The following is a 22,089-nucleotide window of genomic DNA, read 5'->3' as shown; positions in this document are numbered from 1 at the left end:
GCATACATTTTAAACAGAAAACTGGGTCCTGCCTTAAAGAGACAGGACCACACCCAGGGCTATCAGTTAATAAGCACCTGGAAAAAGAAAAAAGTTTGTCTTACATTTGAAAAACAGGGTGCCCTAGCAAGTGTGACCACAAAATTTAAATAAACGACAGGCTCAATCCACGGCACTCGGCCATCTGGGGTGCCCTTGGTATGTGACCACACCATCTACATAAAAAATATCATACAAACTCGGCACTCACATGCTTTTCAAACTGCAACTCCTTTGAACATAGGGAATGTTGGTTCCAAAATATTGCAATAATTGCAATTATTGCAATATTTTGGAACCAACATTCCCTATGTTCAAAGGAGTTGCAGTTTGAAAAGCATGTGAGTGCCGAGTTTGTATGATATTTTTTATGTAGATGGTGTGGTCACATACCAAGGGCACCCCAGATGGCCGAGTGCCGTGGATTGAGCCTATCGTTATATATATATATATATATATATATATATATATATATATACACACACACACACACATAGGCAGCCTGTTACTGGGGCTTGTAGTGCACCGGGCATTGTAATGATGAATACACTGGCAGATAGTAGCAGTGATGGCCTGTACTATGATGATAGTGGTATAGTATACTTGTGGTCCAGCTGTATGGCAGTGACATGCAGTGAGGTCAATGGCTGGGGAGGCACGCATGGAGATGGGTATGAGTGCTGGGAGCCTGTCACACCCCCTAGTCACTGTAACTCTCCCCTCACTACACTAAGCATCAGTGTCCATTGATTTTCCTACCACATCACTGTGTATTCTCTTGCTTCTGGTGACTGAGCTCCAATCTCTAAACACTGCAGTGCACTTCCTGGTCACATGGCACATCCAAGGTGTCCATCAGTGCTCAAGGCATGCCCCCATACTCAGAGGCATGCCTCTATTGGCTCTCTTTCTGTGCAGCTTGCTGCCAGTGGTGTGACCCCATCCCCAGCTCTGCAAGCAGTGTCTGACTATACAGAAGAGAGGCTGAGCTATTGCTGTCTCATCTCTCACCTCCCTGCAGTCACGGCCGGCTCAAGGCATGTTCGACAGGTGCGGTCGAACAGGGGCGCACCCCATAGAGGGCGCACCCCTCCCACCCATTCCCGATTTCAGCGGGACAGTCACGTTTTTCGGGCACTGCCCTGCTGTTCCACCTGTGGGACGAAGTGTCCCGCAGGCATTCGGGAGCTTGGGCACCTCCAATGCCGCAGCTGTGTGGTGGTGCCAACCCCGGAGAAGAGGAAGAGGGCTGGGGGCAGCCCACCTACTGACATAATGCTGAGCTCGCCCCCAGCCTGACATTAATGGGAGGCATGCCAAATAAAGTCATTTAGGGGCGTGACCTGTGGTAATTAGGTCACGCCCCAATATCCGGTTCCGCGCTGGTAAGGGGCGACGAATTACCGTCCTGCACAAGGCGCGGCTCCCCGTTTTTATTGATTCTGAAGCATATTAAGAAAAATACAACATACAATGCATTGTAAATTGGACATGACATACGATAAGTCAATTCACAAATTTAATATATTCAGTGTACATCTAATACATTAGCAATAGATAAGAGAGAGTGAAGGACACGCTGTGCGAGTAAAGAGGATAGTTTATCAAGCAATGGTGGGATCATTGTCAACCAGCCTCATTAGGTACCATGAGGTAGACGAGAAGTACTGAGTTAGCAATTGTTGTGTCTGTGTAGGGAGAACAAAAATGTAGCTCTCCCAAACCTCAAAACATCTGGCTACTCTAGACTCCTTAGCTAAAGAAGCCTCCAACCAGTCCATTCGGAATAGATAAAAAAAACATTTCTAGAAATAAAAAAGGGGGTTCTCCAGGCTGTATCCACACTTGCAAAATAGTTTTTCTAGCAGCTGCACTCAATGCCACTTAAAGTTTACGACATCCACTTGACACCCATTGGCTCTTCGGTAAAATTCCCAGGATGGCCCATGCAGGATCAAAAGACAGAAAATTAACCAAATAATCCAGTGTGTATCTACAAACTCGGAGCCAGAAGATTCTAACCAGGGGACAAGACCATAAGCAATTACATAGGTCAGCGTTATTTTTCCAGCATCAGACTCAGAGACACACGTACAAGGAAGAGGATACCATTAAAAATGCCATGGAGTTTGCTAATATATTTTTATTCTAATTGTTTTTTTATTTTATTTTTTAACCATAATTTTTATTCATAAAAAAGGAGAGTACAATAACATCGACATCAAATTGTTAAAGATAAAAAGAACATCGATAAAATTGAGGTCATATCCACAACAAATTAAGGGCCTGATTCAGACCCACTCGCGAGCGGCTGTCCGCTCGCAAGTGGGTCGATGGTCTGAACTGCGCATGCGCACGACGGAGGGAGCTCCGTCGTGCGCATGCGCGAGACGCGACGAGCGAAGGACTTTCCTTCGCTCGTAGTGTCTGATCAAAGGGGGCGTGCTGTCGATGTTGATTGACAGCACGCCCCCTTTGGTGGGCGTGCCGGAGGCGTGCCTCCCAGACGGAGGCGTTCCCAAGGGAACGCCTACCGTCAGAAGCCGGCCCCACTGACATCACTAGTGATGTCAGTGGGAGTGATTTTGGCTCTGATAGAGCCAAAATCACTCCGGGCCTTGCGGTTGAGAAACACAACCGCAGGCTTCGGCTCGCAGTGGTGATGACCATCATCCAGCACGCTCGTATATGCTGTGGGTGGTGACCCACAGCTATACGAGCGTCCAGGAGGACGCTCCATATTTATGGAGGTGGGCCCTGATTCAGAGCGAGCGCTCTGGTCAAAGCGTCCGGCTCTCAATCAGGGCCTAAGGCTCTACCTCCCCTGCCTACCCTGACTGTACATCCCTACTATATGGCGCTGGTTGGCTTTATACTGTTAGGGTTTCCTGGATCCGTCCATCCTCATGGAATGCCAGGGAATAAAGACACGCCGGAGACGTAGCGCATGCACAGTATCACAGAGGTCTGGCCTATCTGACAGAGCCCTGGCAGGACCTTCCCCCCTGTGTCGTCTCTCAGCACACCATTATGTCCACTCTGAGTAGTCTTCCAGCCCACCATCACCTCCCCATCGCATAGTCTCTCAGCACACCATCACCTCCCCACCTCGTTGTCTCTCAGCACACCATTACCTCCCCCCAGTGTCATCTCTCACCCACACCATCACCTCCCCACCACATTGTTTCTCTGCACACCATCACCTCCACCCTGCATCATCGCTCAGTACACCATCACCTCCCCCCTGCATCATCTCTCAGCCACACCATCATGAGGGGCTGAATTTTTACATTTTTGTGGGCTTGTCAAATTTCAACATAGTGTATTTGATGGATACAGACATACACACAGACACAGTGACACAGATACACACTGACACATACAAACACTGACATACACACTGACAAAGCCTATATGGACACACACACCGCTTTCACACAAATGCAGCCAGCCAAATAGATACAACCCTGCCACCCCCCCTCCCGCAGCAGTCCAGCTCCCCCTTCCCATCACCACAAAACCATGTTGACTCTCAGCACACTGTCTCCCCCCCTGCGTCTTAGCCACACCATCACCTCCCCCCTGTGTCATCTCTCAGCACACCGTCACCTCCCCCCTGTGTCATCTATCAGCACACCATCACCTCCCCCCTGTGTCATCTCTCAGCACACCATCACCTCCCCCCCAACATCATCTCTCAGCAGACCATCATCTCCCTCCCTGCGTCGTCTCTTAGCACACCTCACCCCCCTGCATCCCTCTCAGCACACCATCATCTTCCCCCTATGTAGTCTCTCAGCACACCATCACCTCCCCCCCTGCATCATCTCTCAGCCACACCATGACCTACCCACCATGTCGTCTCTCAGCACACCATCAGGACATGTGAATGAGGGGCAGAATTTTTACATTTTTGTGGGCTTGTCAAATTTCCACATGTCTATTTGATGGACACAGACACTCAGTGACACAGATACACACAGACACACACTTACACACACACTGAATAAGCCTACACAGACACATACACCTCTTTCACACAAATGCAGCATGCCAATCAACCCTGATGTGCCCGCTCCTCCTCCCGCAGCAATCCAGCCCCACCTTCCAATCTCCTCCCCACCATGTCACCACTCAGCACACCACCTCCCCACCAGCATCGTCTCTCAGCACACCATTCCCTCCCCCCCGCATCATCTCTCAGCACACTATCACCTCCCCCCTGCATCATCTCTCAGCCAAACCATCACCCTCCCACTGCATCATCTCTCAGCACACCATCAGGACATGTGAATGAGGGGCTGAATTTTTACATTTTTGTGGGCTTGTCAAATTTCAACATGTGTATTTGATGGACACAGACATGCACACAGACACACAGTGACACAGATACACACACACTGACATAGATACACACACACACTGACATATACAAACACTGACATACACACTGACAAAGCCTAGATGGACACACACACGTCTTTCACACAAATGCAGCCAGCCAAATAAATACAACCCTGCCACCCACCCTCCTGCAGCAGTCCAGCCCCTGCTTCCCATCACCTCTAAACCATGTGTCATCTCTCAGCACACCATCACCTCCCCCTGTGTCATCTCTCAGCACACCATCACCTCCCCCCTGCGTCATCTCTTAGCACACGTCACCCCCCCTGCATCCCTCTCAGCACACCATCATCTCCCCCACGTAGTCTCTCAGCACACCATCACCTCCCCACTGTGTTGTATCTCAGCACACCATCACCTCTCCACTGTCATCTATCAACCACACCATCACCTTACCCCTGTGTCATCTCTCAGCCACACCATGACCTACCCACCGTGTCGTCTCTCAGCACACCATCACCTCCCCACTGTGTTGTCTCTCAGCCACACCATCACCTCATCCCTGCATCATCTCTCAGCCACACCATGACCTCCCCACCGTGTCATCTCTCAGCACACCAACAGGTTATGTGAATGAGGTGTTGAATTTTTTTTGTGGGCTTGTAAAATTTACACATGTGTATTTGATGGGCACAGACATGCACACAGACACTAAGTGACACAGATACACACAGACACACATGCACTAACACAGATACACACACACACTTACACATACACACACACACTGACTAAGCCTACACAGACACACACACCTCTTTTGCACAAATGCAGCATGCCAATCAACCCTGACGTGTCCGCCCCTCCTCCCGCAGCAGTGAAGCCCCCATCCAATCACCTCCCCACCACGTCACCTCTCAGCACACCGCCTCCCCCCCAGCATCATCTCTCAGCACACCATTCCCTCCTCATCACGTCATCTCTCAGCACACCATCACCTCCCCCCCTACGTCATCTCTAAGCACACCATCACCTCCCCCCCTGCGTCATCTCTCAGCCACTAGGGATGTGCGCCGGACCATTTTTGCGGGATTTGGATTTGGTTCTAATTCGTCGTCCTGCTTTGGATTTGCCAAACTGCGGGGACTGGCTTTTGATTTGGATTTGGATTTTTTTACAAAAATTGACAAAAAAAAGCTAAAATCACATAGTATTATTAACTTCAATAACCTTAATTTCCAGTCATTTACAATCAATTTAGACCACCTCACAGCTTAAATTATAGTTTTCACCATTATTGGCCAAAGGTTGCAGTGAGCTGACTGGTTACCAAGTGACAAAGCAGCGGCGCAGCAGCACAGACACCACAGTATAAAGCACATCTATGACACATTGCCACACAGCAGTGGCAGAAATGAAAAGTAGTGCACCCACCCAGTGGGGTACGGCCAGCAGAGTCACAGTACTTGTTTACAAAGTGGGCTACGGCCCTGTCACAGTGCACAATCTTATTCACATTACATGGCACTTAGTGTCCCTGATTCACATTACACCATAAAGTAGTGTCTCTTATTTATGTTACGACACACAGTAGTGCCCCTTTTACACAATGCCCACAGTAGTGACCCTTTTACACAATGCCCACACTAGTGACCCTTATGAACAAAGCCCACAGTAGTAATGCCCCTTATACAATGCCCACAGTAGTAGTGCCACTTATACAATGTCCCCAGCCGTGGTGTCCCTTACACAATGCCCCCAGTAGTGGTGCCCCCTATGCACTCTCCTTAGTAGTAGGGCCCCCTATGCAGTGCCCCCAGTAGTAGTGCCCCCATTAGCATGCCCCCATTAGCAGTGCCCCCATTAGCAGTGCCCCCATTAGCAGGCCCGCAGTAGTAGGGCCCCCAGTAGTATGCCCCCAGTAGCATGCCCCCAGTAGTAGTGCCCCCATTAGCAGGCCCCCAGTAGTAGTGCCCCCATTAGCAGGCCCCCAGTAGTAGTGTGCCCCCATTAGCATGCCCCCAGTAGTAGTAGTATGCCCCCCAGTAGCAGTTCTCCCATTAGCATGCCCCCAGTAGTATGTCCCCCAGTAGCAGGCCCCCAGTAGTAGTGCCCCCATTAGCATGCCCCCAGTAGTAGTAGTGCCCCCAGTAGTAGTGCCCCCAGTAGTATGCCCCCCAGTAGTAGTGCCCCCATTAGCAGGCCCCCAGTAGTAGTGCCCCCATTAGCAGGTCCCCAGTAGTAGTATGCCCCCCAGTAGCAGTGCCCCCATTAGGATGCCCCTAGGAGCGCCCCCTTACAAACACACACATAAAAAAGAAAAAGAAAAGAAAAAACTTACCTGAATCCCCGCTCCTGCCGCCGTCTGCTCTGCTCTGCTCTATTATGCGCGGAAGGAGCCGGAAGACAGAGCTCATGAGTGAGCTCCAACCAGCTCCCTCCATGAAGCAGCCAATGAGAGTCTGCCTGACTCTCATTGGCTGCTATTACAAACACACAGCTGCCACTGGTGGCTGTGTGTTTGTGTCTGTGTAGGGCAGAACGCTATCACAGCGGTCTGCCCTACACTAGAGGAGCCCGAGAATCCAACATCAGGAGGCCGCCGTTCGGCCCCGAACGGGGATCTGAATCAGACGGCGAACACCCGAACAGGGTTCGGGTGGACTCGGATCCCCTATGTTCAGAGCAGTTCGGATTCCACAGAATCTGAACCGCTCATCTCGATCAGCCACATCATCACCTCCCCCCTGCATCATCTCTCATCCACACCATCACCTTCCCACCGCATTGTCTCTCAGTACACCATCACCTCCCCCCTGCATCATCTCTCAGCCACACCATCACCTTCCCACCGCATTGTCTCTCAGCACACCATCACCTCCCCCCCTGCATCATCTCTCAGCCACACCATCATCTTCCCACCACATTGTCTCTCAGTACACCATCACCTCCCCCTGCATCATCTCTCAGCCACGCCATCACCTTCCCACCACATCGTCTCTTAGTACATCGTCACCTCCCCCCTGCATCATCTCTCAGCCACACCATCACCTTCCCACCGCATCATCTCTCAGTACACCATCACCTCCCCACCACATTGTCTCTCAGCACACCATCAGGACATGTGAATGAGGGGCTGAATTTTTACATTTTTTGGGGCTTGTAAAATTTCAACATGAATATTTGATGGACACAGACATGCACACAGGCACACAGTGACACAGATACACACTGACATAGATACACACAGACACACACACACTGACACATACACACACTGACAAAGCCTACACGGATATACACACCTCTTTCACACAAATGCAGCCAGCCAAATAAATATAACCCTGCCGCACCCCCCCATCTCGCAGTAGTCAAGCCCCCCTTTCCATCACCTCCCCACCTCATTGTCTCTCAGCACACCGCCTCCACTTGCATTATCTCTTATCTACACCATCACCTCCCCCCTGTGAAATCTCTTAGCACACCATCACCTCCCCACTGAGTCATCTCACAGCCACACCATCACCTCCCTCCTTACATCATCTCTCAGCACACATCACCTCCCCCCTTGTGTCATCTCTCAGCACACCATTATCTCCCCCCGCGTAGTCTCTCAGCACACCATCACCTTCCCACTGCATTGTCTCTTAGCAACACCATCACCACCCTCCTGTGTCATCTCTCAGCCACACCATCACCTCCCCCTCTGCATCATCTCTCAGTATACCATTATCTCTCCCCCGCGTAGTCTCTCAGCACACCATCACCTCCCCACCATGTCATCTCTCAGCACACCATCACCTCCCCCCTGCATCATCTCTCAGCATACCATTATCTCTCCCCGCGTAGTCTCTCAACCCACCATTACCTCCCCACAGCGTCGTCTCTCAGCACACCATCACCTCTCCACCGCGTTGTCTCTCAGCCACACCATCACCTTCCCCTTGCATCATCTGGTTGCGGCGAAGGGGTGGGGGGTGTCGGTGCGAGTACGATGCCCTGGCCGGTGGCACCCCTCTCTGCTGGGCCTGCTACGGTGCCCAGGGCAAGTGCCCCACTCGACCCCCCCCCCTAGTTACACCACTGCTCACTTGGAAAAAATCAATCACTTTTTTATGTCTGGTTTTAAGACTCACTTCATGGACGAAGCATCTGAATTGTCAGGAATAGTAATACTGTGGTAACCACCAGCTAGTGACCTAACACAAATAGATAATGTACCTACTCCTGCACCTTCTGATTACATTCTAAACAGTGGCATAAGTTCATCCCAGATGCCTGGAGGCAAGTTATAATTTGGTGTCCCCCTGTCACACCAATGAGTAGTGACAGACTATAGATAGACAGAGGCAGCAGCTTACACAGAGCTCACCACTAGTGTATGGTGGCTTCTCAGGTGCCAGGAAGAGGTGCAATGTATTGGGCAGCCATGATGGTACACTCCGGGTACATAGTTACAGCTCTAAGTGGGGTGAATATATTGTGGGCAATGGAGGAGGTGCCCCTTCAGTGCTGATGCCTGGCAGAAGGAACCTTCATTGTCTCCCATAGTTCTGCCCCTGATTCTAACCTACAGATGTAACCTCATTGGAGCAGTGACTCAAATTCTGTTCTGCATTTATTGTACCACATTATGGGTCTCATTCAGACCCGGTCACAAGCGCCGATGCACTCGCAACCGGGTCGATGGCTCGCTGTGCGCCTGCGCAAGCCCTGGAGTGAGAGAGAAACTCTCTCACTCCGGAGCTCGCTACCAAAGGGGCGGCTGTTCGATGTTGATTGACAGCCGTCCCCGTTTGGTAGGCGGGCTGGGGAGGTGGTCGCACAAACGGAGGCGTTGCCATGCGAACGCCTGCCGTTTGTGGGCGGCCACACTGACATCATCAATGATGTCAGTGGGGAACTTCCTGCTCAAACAGAGCAGGAAGGTCCCTGGGGCTTACGAGAGCCCAGACCCAACCTTGGGGTCTGGTCGTAAGACCCGATGGTCGTGATGGTGATGACCATCGGGACCATCACCCTGGCCGCAAGCTAAGTTGTGGGTGGTAACCCACAGCTTAGCTTGCGACCAGGAGGCCTCACTTGTAAAAAAGATGCGCCCGCCCTCATTCAGAGTGAGCAATCGCTTTTTGCGATCGACTCTGAATGACTTCCCATATTTGCCTGTAATGTCTATGTGTAAACAATGGCGCAATATAAATGTATATATAGTACATACATGGCCACTGACCAATCTGCCGGGCCCCGGTACTGGTAGGGTGCGTGGCCATCTCGGGGAGATCTGGCCAGACCCGCTCCTTACACCAGGGGGTTCCGGTGGCAGATAAGGTGGGAGGAGGGGCGAGTGCGATCACTCCCCCCACCACATCACATAGGAAGAAAGAGGACTGACAGCTGCTGTAGCAGCAGCTCTCAATAGCCCAGCACACAGCACCGAGTGCTGGACTGGAGAGAGCGGCTATTGCAGCAGCAGTCTCTCTTTTCTCCCTGCCCGAAGTGCCACATCCTGTTGTGAGGGAATGGGGGGGGATTGCTGCAGGAGCCGGGCCCCTACCGAGCCACTCCAACAAGCCCAGGCCTGAGTACCCACTTCCCACCTTCTCTCGGCACCCCTGCAAACATAAATACATACATAAACATTCTTATATAATATTATAAACAGCCTTTATTTATAATGCGCCAGCCAATTACATGGCGCTGTCCAGGACCATAGCAAAGAGAAAATCTGCATTGTGCCGGCCCTGCCTCCTGAACATGTGGCGTCAGGAAGTCATGATGAGGGGTCGGCCTTACAGGGCCAGGAATAAGCTGTGATGGAGCTTCCCCTAGGCCCTGGCAGGCGGCCCCACACAACCACTCCTAGATACGGCCCTGGGGCTGTCCATTGAGGGGTTCATAATATCATATTACCTAGAAATGCATGAAGCAAAGGTTGAAGGTGACCCGCCCAAATAAGCTTCCAATCTAAGAGTTGGAGGGAAGAACTGATACTGGTAAGGGAGTTAAGAAGTAGTCTGACTATAAATAATATATTAGTGTCATTTATGCAAGCTTCCTTGTACTGCATTTGGATTTTCTACTTATGTAACTGAAAACAACAAGGTAATTATTTGAATATGAATATTGTATTTATCAACACTTCCTGGTACTGTTCCACGTGTACATGTGGCACAAGGGTGAGCACTCACAATAGCTGTACTGATGGGTAAGTGTTCTTAGTGTCTCTCAGCTAGAGATGGGTGTCACAGAGTCCCGGGGTATCCTACACTATGGCCTTAGCCAACTAGCAGAGAGTATACCCAGGAGTAACTGGTATAGATTCCCACATAGAATCTCACCTTCAGTATTGCAGACGTGGGGACATTTCCCATACCAGGCAAATATCCAGTGATATAATATTTAAGACTTATTAGTAAAAATTATGCCAGCAGTGCAATGGTGGTAGTTTGCCCATGGTGTCAGTAGGCAGTGCAACCCACCGCGCTCCCCTCAATTGCTGCTACACTTACCATCTGTTATGGTGTCAGTCCGAACTTCATTCACGGGCATAGGGGCAGATGTACTAAGCTCTGGGAAGTAATAAAGTGGAGAGTGATAAACTACCAACCAATCAGCCCCTAACTGTCATTTTTCAAACACAGCCTGTAACATGACAGTTAGGAGCTGATTGGTTGGTAGTTTATCACTCTCCACTTTATCACTTTCCAAGCCTTAAGCTGGGCACACAATAAGTGATGTGTGTACCCAGCGATCCGACGGGCAACCCCTGCCGACAGGCCAACATATCGGGCGACTGGTACGCACTACTCGATCCGGTGACCGACCGCCCGATATGGCGGCCCCTGCCGCATCCCACTGTATGTCCAATTTATCACTTCCCAGAGCTTAGTACATCTCCCCTAAGTGCTGCGCTGGTGGTCAGAGAGCTGAGAGTGAACCCAGGTGAAGTTGAAGAAAGGCGCAATGCCCGGATATGGTGCGCAGCTGCACTACAGGTTGTGCCGAATTGCCTCCGGCCTCCAGCCTGCCTTAGCAAATGCACCAGGAGGGGACTCAGGGGGGGGGGTGTGCTTTGTTCCTCCCAGGCTCTTTCCTCTGACCACCCCCATTTGTAGCCCCCTCCACATATGGTTAACTACAAATACAGTCATTATAGCCTTAAGTCATTGGAATGAGGGGCTAGCCGCATTGTCGTAATTATGTGTATTGAACATGTGGATGTTTGTATTACAGTGATAGAACAGAGGCTAAAAATGCAGTTTTCATGTATAAGATATAAAATATGCACACATCTGAGAATGTATGAAAAAAAAAAAGTTAACTTGTAGGGGGAAAGACGCTGTTGGGGGGGGGGAATCTATTTTAATATTTATTTAAAAAAAAAATTGTTTAACTTTTTGTGGAATCTGGAACCAGAGGCCGGAGTCAGGTACCAGTGCACATGTGGCTTATGGATGCGCTTTTTGGGCCTGATTGATTTCCGATCGCAACTGAGACTACGCACACAATCGGCCGATTGTTGCATGCCGCGCATGCGCATGCATCGCAGTGCGCGAACCGGCCACTGCGATCAGGACTGCGGTCACAGTGACTACGAAGACCCAGCGCAGAGTGATCGACAGGAAGTACCGTTGGGGGTAGTGACAGGGGGGGTGGTCGGAGAAACGCAGGCGTGCCAGTGCTTTTGAACACGCCTGACAGCGTGCGACGAAGTTAGCAATTTCTGAGTAAGCTCAGAGCTTGTGCAAGTGTGCGTGAGGCTGCGATGGTAATCGATTGTACCGATTGTCTCACAGTCTTGCTAAGGATTACGCATGTGTGTAAGGTAAAGTTGGCGTCCTTATGTTGTGCAGCGGCGGCATAGTGATCGCAATGGATTAGCATACTATCGCAGAGGAACTGCCTGTGTAATCGCTATTGTATTCGTAGTTGCAATCTGTAATGAATCTGGCCCTTGGTCAGCTAACTGGCCTGGCAAGCGGTAATTAAACAAAATTCACCACTACAGTACTCAGCTGCCCTGAATCAATAGCACTGAAATAAAACATTTTCTATTGAGTGGCATTAGAAAACAATAATTGAAGCTTGGTTTTATATGTGGACGCAAACCGCAGGTGGGTGCATCACTCGCTGCACTTGGCTTTTCCTGGCTCCCTCATCTGAAAATGCAGAATTTGCAACCCCGTCATTCGCAACCTACTTCACGCTAAGGATGCTGATTGGAAGCTGATGGTTACCAACATTCAATGTTTCCAGCTTGATGGAAATAGGACCTCATTCAGAGGCGGTCGTTAGTTGCAAGCGGTCGCTCTGAATCGGGGCGGCCGCTTGCATCCTGAACGACCGCCTCCTTGTCGATCGCTAAGCTGTGGGTTAACACCCACAGCTCTAGTGACCGACATGGGTGATGGTCGCAATGGTCAAGACCATCGTGACCATCGGGGCTTACAATCAGACCTTAAGGTTGGGTCTGGGCACTCGTAAACCCCAGGGAGCTTCCTGCACTGATCGAGCAGGAAGCTCCCCACTGACATCAGCAATGATGTCAGTGGGGCCGCCCCCAAACAGCAAGCGTTCCGGCGAGAACGCCTCAGTTTGGGTGGGCACGCCCCCTGCCCACCTCCCAAACGGGGCGAGCTGTCACTCACCATCGAGAGCTCGCCCCATCTGCTGCGAGACCCCTAGCGACGGAGCGTACGTCGCTAGCCGGGTCTCGCACATGTGCACGACGGAGCCGGCTCCATCGTGCGCATGCCGAGTGGGGCAACATCGAGTCGGTTGCGAGCGCTCAGCGCTTGCGACCGACTCTGAATGACCCCCATAGTCCCATCAAAATAGTTTTAGCTAATGCAGCCATCAGATGGGCTCCTGTACTCACCCGACGGCTGTATTACCTCAAATCAGCTGTGAACACCCAGAAATGGTGTCCGCAGCACAGCAGCTTTGTGCAAGTTTCTGCAGCCGACTGCACATGCACACAACACAACCATCGATGGTTAAACCATAGATAGTTGCCTTGCATCGGCTACATGCTATTCCAAAGGATTGTGCTATTACGCCATTGCAGCCACCATTTGATGGCCTGGGCATCCCTAGTGTACAAGTAAAAGGGGGTAGGTCACTGACCCTTTTATGAGTGTAGTGGCATATTAAAACTCTTGTCTCAGCTAATAGCAGCAAAATGTAGATAATTCATTTTACTACATTCTATTTGTCTCAATGAAAAATTAGCATTTACCTGTAAGTAAAAAAAAAAAACACGTAATAAACGGGATTTGCAGTTCCACAACAATGGGATAAATGTAAGTTGCTCCAGCCTGATCTGAGGTATAACACTAGTACAAGCACTTTATAAACTTGTGTGAGAGCTGCAGTCATTATTTCCACAGTGAATCAATATTGACAATGACGTCATGTGACGTGGGGTCTTCCTGAGAAGCTTGTGTCATTCCCACGTTGCAGCTAAGCTGCGGGCAGTGGGAGTTGCCGGGGTGGGTGTAATTGGAGGGTGTGCCCTGTAGGAGGCGGTGACCGGTGAGAGCTGGTCGGAGTCAGGGTATGCCTGCCCGGTGAAGTAAGTGCTGCTCTGTCTGCTGGCAGCACAAGGATCGGTGAGTGAACTTGTTGTTACACCTTTATGTACAGTGCAGGAGGATTATAGTGTATAGGATAGAATTAACTCTCATCTTTTGTATTACGCCTACTAATGATTTATTAAACGTCATCATTAAAAGATAAAGTTAAAGAAACACAGATTTGGGGTATTATGTTGCTGTCATTCTTTTACAAGTTCTGTTTTAGCTCTATAAGTGCTGCATTACTCTGTATTAAACCTCTTAAGCTTCCTGCTGACTTGTGGCTTAATGCATGATATTTCCACATTGATGGTTTTCTGTGTATTGTGTCTGATTAATTTCTGTGCTTTTCTTGCTTATTTATATTTATATATATATATATATATATTAGTATATGTGTATGTATATATATATATATATATATATATAATATATATGTGTGTGTGCGTGTGTGTGTATTCTTTGTTTTTTATTTCTATAAGTAATGTAATATCGATGTAAGACAGTGTTCTTGCTATCGCTTGTGAGACATAGGTTATGTAAAAGCAAGTTGTAGATGGAAATAGACACACTGAGTGAATGGTATGTATTATTCACAGTACAGTATGTGTCTCTCTCTGACATGTCCTTCCTCCCATGGAGTAAACTAGTTAGTGCAGGTCCCAGCCAGGTCATTTTACTATCAGAATTATGAATGAAGTAGACAAGGGATTTACAGGGAAACAATGATGATTAAACCAGGCTTTGGCAAGCTGCCACTATCAGCGTACTCTGCCAGACACCAGCTAGATAGCTACAGGCTGCCTACCTTGCTCTGCATTATACCATGTTTATACTGTAGGTAGAATGTTTTGTTTTTTTTACATATTATAAGCATCCAGTTAGCATATGGTGGTTTTGGTATTCGGCATCGAGAACCTCCTGAAAACATGACCCATGGGGGTAACTGAGGATTGGAGTTGAGAACAATTACCTACCTTTCATATTGCACACTTTTAAGGACTAGTTATCAATATTGGCCAATAGGAAAGCTTTTTCTATTGCCGCTTGTTGCATCCATAGACTTTTCCAGGCCAGTTTAGCAAAATAAGTTTTCTGGGGCAGCTGATCAGCAGTACTGGCTATCAGCGGTTACTGATTTGCCAGCTTGAGGCATAGGCCGGACTTTTCGCCTACATCGCATATTTTAGCCGCAGAAACTTATTGTGCGCGTACCCGCGTTAGCCCTATTCAATTCGAAAAGATGCGAAAATGGAGATACGCGATGTCAGAACAGGCGAAAAGCGGTGTCTGAATCGGGGAAATCAGCCTGAACAGATGCAGAAACTTTGGGGATCAATGTAGTAGTGCCAGTTTAGCCCTAATGAAACAGTTTGGGGTACTTAAGTTTGGACATTTGCCTCTAATTAGCGTCTTGGCACAAGTGGTGAAGAATAGCATTAAGCAGTATTTATAGGAGAAATAAGTATTCCTGTCAAATTTGGGGTACCTGAAAATGGGTGTAAGCATATTTAAAAGTTGCTAAAGTGAAGTTATAAGAAACGTAAAAAATGCACCTTCAGCAAACACCTGCAATCAAAAAAACACCTCCCCCATACTTGCAGACCCCCCAAAGTCTATTTCGCTATTTTTTATGTTTGTACCCACACTTTGCACTTTTTCGCCCCCTTTTTTAAAGTGCTTTTTTTGGGGTGTTCCTCACTTTTTTTTACGCAGTCATCCTTTGGGGGCTGTCCCAACTTAGGGTGCGGAGTGCTTTCCCCACCTTTGCACCCCAAAATAGAGATTTTGCACTTTTTTTCTCCACCTATTCATAGGCAAATCTTTTTCGCCTGTTAAATTGCATTGCGTTTTCGCGTACGCGAAAAGTGTTTGCAATTGAATACAGAGATAAGTTTCCTCCTAGCGAAAAGTCAAAATCAGCGATACTTTTTCGCGGATCTCTGCTTTTCGCCTTGAATTGAATACGGGCCATAGCCAGCTTGGAAATAGTTTTTATATACTGTTAATAATACATAAATATATTTAAATAATAAAACGTTTTACCTGTACTGAGCCTCCTCCTCCATGAGATGGCAATGGTATTAGAAGACATTGCATTACTTATGTCATCACTGTCCTTTCTTTGCATGAGGAAGACTTCTACAATAACTACCACCAGCAATTCTCAGTGACAGACTCTATCAGCAGTAGCCTTTAATAAATAAGAAATATAAACTAGGGCGATGCTGCCGATCCGCCGTCGTATCTGACCATTGGCAAGTGCATACATACTTACAAATCGTCGGCCTGATGTGTCCCTGTATAATCTCCCCACTCTGTCCACTTCACTAGGAAGTGGGCATGATTGGGGAGATCCACCTACTCTTCCAGGGGTGTGGTGGGTGTTACCCGAAAAATCAGTAACCTCACGCAACTTCCGGGAGAGATGGCCAGTATGGTCTGCAGTTGCACTGGTGCTATTAGCAACATTTTACTACTGGGATCAAGTCCAGGGAGCATCTGAGCACTAGTGAACGCTGTAGTTCTGGGGAAGGTGACTGATATGGTTGATGCAGCTTCTATAGCAGTCATGATCAGCTACCGTGCAGTACAAACCAGTGGCGTCACATGGGGGTGCGAGCCGCACCCGGGTGTCACCCGCCCAGGGGTTACACTAAAGTGTAGATGCCCCGTCAGTGGCAGGAGTGCAGCACACTGCCCCTGACACTGTGAGGGAGCCGGCACTGCAAACAGGACAGTCTGCACCTCCAGCACCCCCCCCTTCCCCAGTAATAACCGCAGGGGTTCGGACTGCGATGCCCACGCCCCTGCCCCATGGCCCGCCCCTGCCAGTGAGGACACGCCCCCTTTGGCGGCCCACATCAGGTGACACCGTGGGGAGGGACGCCACTGGTACAATCCCTAACAATTGATGAGTGCAGCCAGCAGTACTTATACCACTGCTGTGCTTGATAGGCTATGCCATGCTTTGTTTGGGGCAAGTTATCACCTGCGGTAGCTGGCAAAGGTTAGGGGGGCTCATTAAATAGGGAGAGGCAGTTTCTTAAATAGCACGGTTAGTCTTAAACAATATTTTGTAGAAGTGAATGAATTGCACTTTTTTACCTGTGCCTGGGTGTCAGAGTTCCCAGTGGCGTAACTATAAATATTGCTCCCCCTTGCCAAAAAAGTTTGTGCCTTCCCCCATCCAAAAAAACCCGAAAACCCAAAGATGACGCGCATTCCTCAAAGAGATGTGTGGTTTCGTGATACAGTGATGCCCCTTACACATTATGCCATATTAAGTAATGCCCCTTATAACAGGTTATGCCACACCTTAATCCCCCTATAACACATTATGCCACACAGTAATGCCCCTTACACATTATGCCACACAATAATGCCCCTTATAACACATAATGCCACGCAGTAATGCCCTTTATAACACATTATGTCACACTAAGTAATACCCCTAATAGCACATTGTTCCACACAGTAATGCCCCTTACACATTATGCCACACAGTAATGTCCATTACATCCCACCCTGAAAGATCTATCTCACCAACCGCTCCTGCCAGTCTGTGACCTCAGCTCAAGACAGGTTGCACAGTTTCTATGTCCGTGTAGAACCAGATTATTGGGAACATAGTTTATAATCTGAAAACTGCTTGTATCAAGTTAGTGCCCCTTATACAGTGCCCCCTGTAGTAGTGCCCCTGCAGTTGTGCCCATTATCTAGTGCTTCCTATAGTAGTGCCCCCTGTAGTTGTGCCCCTTATGCAGGGACCCCTGTAGTTGTGCCCCTTATGCAGGGACCCCTGTAGTTGTGCCCCTTATGCAGGCCCCCGCAAGAGTTCCCCGACACCATTACTTACCTGACCACGCTGGGCATCTTTGACTCCACTCAGCCGCTGTCCGTGCATTCGCTGTCGCACTGACTGAATCTAACTTGATCCAACAGGTGCGGCCGTGCAGTTGCCTGCATTCACAGTTGCAGTGGTGTAGCTATAGCCTTTGGTGCCCCAAGCCACCGCGAGGTCTGCGGGTGCCAGTGGTTCTCTGCTATCGATGGATGACTGGGAGCCGATGTGTTTTTTTTTTTTCTCTTTACAGGACGGAGCTTAGCCCCGCCCCGGAGGCCGATAAGTTCTGCCTCCATTTTTGATTGGCCTGCAGCTAGGCATTCCCCAGCAGCAGTGGCCATCGAGGGGGTGCAAACCATAGATGGTTTGTGTACCATCAATAGTTATCACTGATAGGCCCATCAATGGTAACCATCGATGGACACCCCACCGATGGCCATCCCTATTCTAGGGAGTATTATACAATAAAGGGAGCATGCTAGTAACCCTTATTCAATAGAATATTATAATGACCTATGTACAATACATAGAGCATTACCTTGACCGATATGCAATACACAGAGCAGTATAGTGTCTAATATACAGTACAGGTAGAATTCTAATGACAAAGAGCATTCTATTAATATACAATACAGAGAACCTTCTAGTGACCTATATACATACAATACAGGGAACAGTCTAGTGACCAATAAATAGAACATTATTGTTACCTATATACAATACAGGGAGCATTCTGGTGACCTTCATAAATTACATGGAGCAATCTAGTGACTGATCTACAACACAAGGAGCATTCTAATGACAAATACCAAACACAGGGAGTACTCTAGTGACTTAGAATATAGAGAGCATTGGGCCTGATTCATTAATGATCGCAACTGCGATTTACGCACACATCGGATGATTGTTGCATTCTGTGCATGCGTATGCACCGCAGTGCGCAAAGACTCCACTACGATTAGGATGTGATTGCATTGACTACGCAGATTGATTGACAGGAAGCACCGTTCGGGGGTGGTGATGTGGGGGGGGGGGGGGTTGGCGAAACGCAGGCCCGCCAGTGCGTTTGAATGTCGTTACAGGGGCGTGCATAAATTAGTCACTGCAATGCCATACACAGCGCTTTCATTGCGTGCAATGATGTTAGCAATTTCTGAGTAAGGTCAGACCTTGTACAAGTGTGCGTGAGGCTGTGATTGTACTCAATATTGCCGATGGTTTCGCAGACTTGCAAAGTATTACAGATGTGTGTAAGGTAAAGTGGGCGTCCTTATGTTGGTGCTGCGACGGCATTGCGATTGCAATCATTAGCAGATCTTCGCAGTGAGACTGCGTGCGTTATCGTTATTGCAATCGTGACCCTTACTGAATCAGGCCCATTGTCTCCAATTTACAATACAGGTCAAATTCTAGTGACTGACATGCAATTCAGAGATTATTATGAAGACATTTATTTGCAACTATCTGAAGTACCGTTGCCCAGGTTTAAATCTTCAAGTAAGTTTTATTATGTGATGTTGTCCAAATCCATCCAGTGGAAGGCCCAAAACAGGCTCCCTGGGTCAAAGGTCTGCCCGGCACACTCCGCCATGATGTTGGAAAGGGACCCCAACCACTACATTACGCATCCCAGACCAATTGCCAATTGCCACCCCTCTGTGAAGTTTTCATTCAAATCCATCCATTAATTGGACCGGAATTGTGCCAGATTTCCTTATAGGCAGGGCCGGACTGGCCATCGAGCACTTCTGGCAAATGCCAGAAGGGCCGATGGTCAAATGGGCCGCTTTGGCTGAGCACAGACTTACCCGGCAGTACAACCTCCCGGGTGCCGCCATGCTCAGCAAGCAGATTTCACAAATGCGCGGCCGCGCCATTGCGTAATGACATCCTGATGCAGTCGCGTCATGACGCGGCCGCACAATCCTGAAATCTGATTGCTGAGCAATGCGCAGCGCAGTCCGGGTGGTTGTACTGCCGCGACCAAGCCCCATGGCAATGGGGCAGTGGGAAGGAATCTGGGGCGGGGAGAGCGCTAAGCAGACTGTCTACTGCCAAGGAGGTGGAGCCGCACAAGAAGTACACGCCATTCAGAGGAGCCTGCATATGGTGACACTAGGTAAAACCTCTGCACACTCCAAAACTACTGTATATGCGGTATCTCTCTCTGCCATCTCCGCCATTCATTTCCTTCTGTCTCTCTCCCATCTCGCCTTATTCCTCCTCCTCTTATTCTCTCTTATATCTCCCCTGATTTCTTCTCTCTTTTTTCTGTTTCCCCCTATTCCCCTCTCATCTCCCCCTATTCCTAAACTCTGATGCCTGCACTTATTCCTCCTGTCTCCATTCTCTCCCTATTCCTACCCTCTATCTCCCATCTCCCCCTATTCCTCCTCTCTCTCCCAGCTCACCCTCTTTCTCCTATGGGCTTGATTCAATTCAACGTGAATTGAATAGCACCTGGAATGAGCTCCCGGAGCTATTCAATTCTGCGCGTTGTTAGGTCGGAGAATGCCCTTCTCCCGCCCCTCGCGCCTTAAACAAGGTGTTTATTCGCGAGAACAGGCATTCTCCGACTAAACTTCCCGGCACGATGCTGTTTCCGCCGCGCTAAGGGCAGAAAACAGCATTGCGCCTGGACTTTTGTCGGATTTTTGCTTGCATCCTAGGAGGGATGCGAGAAGAAATCCTTAGTCGGGCTTAGCAGCGCGCTGATTTGAAAAGCTCCGGGAGCTCATTACTGGCGCTATTCAATTTGCGTTTAATTGAATCGAGCCCAATGTCTCTTTCAGCTTCCCCTCTTTCTCCTATGTCTCTCCTTCCCCTATACCTTCTCTCTCTCCCCAGCTTCCCTTATTCCTCCTCTCTGTCCCGTCTCCCCCTATTTCATCTCTCTCTTTCCCAGGTTCCCCTATTTCTCCTATGTCTCTCCTGGCTTCCCCCATTTCTCTCTCTCTCTCTCTCTCTCCCCTTTCCCTCTCTGTCCTATGTCTCTCCCGTCTCCCCCTATTTATCCTATGTCTCTCCCAGCTTTTCCCCCTTTCCTTCTCTCAGCTTTCCCTCTCTGTCCTATGTCTCTCCCGTCTCCCCCTATTCCTCTTCTCTCTCCCAGCTTCCCCTCTTTCTCCTCGCTCTCTCATCTTTCCCTATTCCTTCCTACTCTCTCCCAGCTCCCTTCTCCTATGTCTTTCCCGGCCTCCCCAATTTCTTCTCTCTATCCTGGCTTCCCCTATTCCTTCTTTCTTTCCCAGCTCACCTTATTTCTCCTATGTCTCTCTAGCTTCCCCAGTTCCTCCTCCCTTTCTCTCAGCTCAACCTGTTCCTTCACTCTCTCGTGGCTCTCCCTTTTTCTGCTCTCTCTCGGTTCAACCTATACCTTCTCTTTCTCTCCTGGCTCTCCCTATTTCTTCTCTCTCTCTTCCCACTTCCCATATTTCTCCTATGTCTCTCCTGGCTCCCCATATTCTCTCGCTCTCTACCCCAGTTCCTCCTATTCCTCCTCTCTCTCCTGGCTCTTCCTAATTCTCCTATGTTGGGTCCCCTCTTTCCTTCTCTCTCCCCAGCTGCCCAAATTCCTCCTCTCTTTTTCTCCTGGCTCTCCCCTTTCCTCCTCTCTTTTTCCTGTCTCCCTCTATTTCTTTTAGTATGTTGCTATTTCAAACCTTCAGATCCATGTAGTATTAATATTAATTGTATACAATATATTTTTTATTAAATTTCCATTATATAATATTTGTTTGGTGCAAATATTCATGTTTGTGTATGTGACTAAGGGACACTATTGTGTGACATAAAATGAAAAAGGGACACTACTGTGTGACGTAACGGGGGTATGGGGCACTACCGTGTGATGTAATGTGAAAAAGAAACACTACTGTGTGACGTAATGTGAAAAATCGACACTACTGTGTGTCGTAACATGAAAAAGGGACAGTACTGTCTGACGAAAGGTGAAAAAGGGCACTAATGTGTGATGTAACATGAATAAGGGACACTACTGTGCAGTGTAGTGTGACTAAGGGAGACTACTGTGTTTTGTAGTGTGACTATGGGGCACTACCGTGTGACGTAATGTGAAAAAGGGACACTACTGTGTGACGAAAGGTGAAAAAGGGCACTACTGTGTGATGTAACATGAATAAGGGACACTACTGTGCAGTGTAGTGTGACTAAGGGAGACTACTGTGTTTTGTAGTGTGACTATGGGGCACTACCGTGTGACGTAATGTGAAAAAGGGACACTACTGTGTGACGTAATGTGAAAAAGAGACACTACTGTGTGGC

The 22,089-nt window shown here is 48.8% G+C and overlaps 1 protein-coding gene across 2 annotated transcripts in view; it reads left to right on the top strand.

The window, feature by feature from the left end:
* Positions 1-13,912: 13,912 nt before the first annotated feature.
* Positions 13,913-22,089, top strand: part of STEAP1 (STEAP family member 1) — a 51,469-nt gene continuing 43,292 nt past the window's right edge. Inside the window, exon 1 of one of the 2 annotated variants that reach the window (XM_088478653.1) lies at positions 13,913-13,994. The gene's annotated coding sequence lies outside the window, so the exon portion shown is untranslated. The remainder of the gene's footprint in view (positions 13,995-22,089) is intronic. The other variant, XM_088478654.1, reaches the window with a different exon arrangement.

This window comes from Taudactylus pleione, unplaced genomic scaffold (genome assembly GCF_031769625.1).
Source record: "Taudactylus pleione unplaced genomic scaffold, aTauple2 ptg000216l, whole genome shotgun sequence".
NCBI classification, from domain to species: Eukaryota; Metazoa; Chordata; class Amphibia; order Anura; family Myobatrachidae; genus Taudactylus; species Taudactylus pleione.
The sequence above is the reverse complement of the archived record's forward strand: the minus strand, read 5'-3'. Positions and strand labels throughout refer to the sequence as shown.